Genomic DNA, 2260 nt, shown 5'->3' with positions numbered 1-2260 from the left:
GGTATATGAACGTTATGGAATATTATTGTTCTGTAAGAAATGACCAGCAGGATGAATACAGAGAGGACTGACGAGACTTACATGAACTGATGCTAAGTGAAATGAGCAGAACCAGGAGATCATTATATACCTCAACAACCATACTGTTTGAGGAGATACTATTCTGATGGAATTGGATCTCTTCGATAAAGAGAGCTAATTCAGTTTCAATTGATCAAGGATGGACAGAAGCGCTACACCCAAAGAAAGAACACTGGGAAATGAATGTAAACTGTTTGCATTTTTGTTTTTCTTCCTGGGTTATTTATACCTTCTGAATCCAATTCTCCCTGTGCAACAAGAGAACTGTTTGGTTCTGTACACATATTATATCGAGGATATACTGTATATCATAGTATATCTAGGATATACTGTAACCTATTTAACATGTAAAGGACTGCTTGCCATCTGAGGGAGGGGATAGAGGGAGGAAGGGGAAAAATCGGAACAAAAGTGAGTGCAAGGGATAATGCTATAAAAAATTACTCTGGCATGGGTTCTGTCAATAAAAAAATATTTTAAAAAAACCCCAAAAAACTGCGTGCTAAGAACAAAAAGGAAGTAAGATAGTTCCTGCTCTTAAGGAGCTGTCATTCTAATTAGGAGAGACAAGATATATAGGAGGGTCAATGAAAGGCTGATGAAAAGGAATGATGGTCCTTTGGGTGAGGCAGCAAGTTAGATGGCAATAACTAATGGTGTAGACAGCATAATGGCAGAGAAGATGGTAATACTGGGAAGCACTTGGCAGGGCAGATGTTAAAGGTCAATGATCCACCACCTTAATAGAAGCATTGTAGGTGGTGATTTCCTGCTGATCCAAATGATGTGGTTGATCATGTCTCAGAATGACTGTTGGAAAGGGATCATGAGCCTAAGTTTTAAAGTTACCTCCAATAGGGGTAGGGGTGGGTGTGGGTGTTAAAGATTGTAGGTAGGTCAAGAGAGATGAGGCTTGAGAAAAAGCCATCAGCTTTGGCAATTAAGAGATCAGTGGTTATTGTAGAGAATAGATTGAGTTTTGTAATAAGATCACTAGTTTGACTACAAAGGGTAAAAAAAGTTTTTGAGGGGAGAAGGCATTTGAGAAAGGGAAGATAAAAATAGGGTGATTACTCTAGGGCAGGAATAGGGAAACTTTTTTCTGCCAAGACCATTTGAATATATCATTTGCAGGCCATACAGTATTATCAACTGATAGAACTCAAATAGTAGAGGTTGTTACACCTACCTTTTAGTTCATCATCATCTGTGGTTACTTTAGCAAATGATTTCACAGCATGTTCCCCACCCTTGCTCTAGAGCACATTAGAAGCTAGTTTTTTTTTTAAGAATGGGAATTACTTGAGCATATTTGATGCTTGGTAGTCAACAGGGAAGGAATCAATAGAAAAAGACCGAGAGAGGGACAGACACACAGAAACAGATGGATAAAAATAGAGACAAAGACACAGAGAGGATGATTGTAGAGGGCAATCTTTATGGAAAGATTGGCACAGGTTGGCTCAAAAGCCAAGTGGAAGGTTTTGCCATGGTTAGGAGGACAGCCTATCCTAGAACCTGGAATAAAATCAACTTTTCTGACTCCAAAGCCAACATTTCTTTTATCTATATCATGAAAATCCAATTTAGTAATCATTTATAAAACATCTACTGTCGTGGCCTTTACTGTGTTTTAATCGCCCAAATCAAAAATGGAGGTCTTTGCTTTCAAGGAGCACATGTTTTACTCTAAGAAATCAGCATATACTTAGATAAATGAATCATTTTTTTCAATGGAGGAGGGGGCTGGACAACTGGGGACATAAAAAAGACCTCTTGTAGGATATGGCTTTGAACCTGGAGGGGTGTTGAACATTCCAGGAGATGGAGATGAGGAGGAAGAACATTCCAGGATATAAAAGGCAGGTGATTGCCTGTCATCTACGGATCCTTCAGGTAGGCTAGCTAGTATGGCTGGAATGTGCCTGAGGGAAATTAATGTGAAATGGGTCAGGAAAGATAGGTGTCAGGAAAGATAGGTTCACAAAATCTTGTGAAGGACTTGGAATGTCAAAAAGGGATTTTGTTTTTATTCTGGAAGCAATAGGGAGTCACTGAAACTTCTTGATTAGGGTAATGGCGGTCAGTTTTGTGCTTTAGGAAAGTTATTAATTTGTGGTCTGAGTGGAAGAAGAAGATAAATTGGCAAGAGAAGAGAAGAGAAGCAGGGAGACTAACT

This window comes from Antechinus flavipes, chromosome 4, assembly GCF_016432865.1.
Source record: "Antechinus flavipes isolate AdamAnt ecotype Samford, QLD, Australia chromosome 4, AdamAnt_v2, whole genome shotgun sequence".
NCBI classification, from domain to species: domain Eukaryota; kingdom Metazoa; phylum Chordata; class Mammalia; order Dasyuromorphia; family Dasyuridae; genus Antechinus; species Antechinus flavipes.
This window is presented reverse-complemented; position numbering follows the sequence as displayed.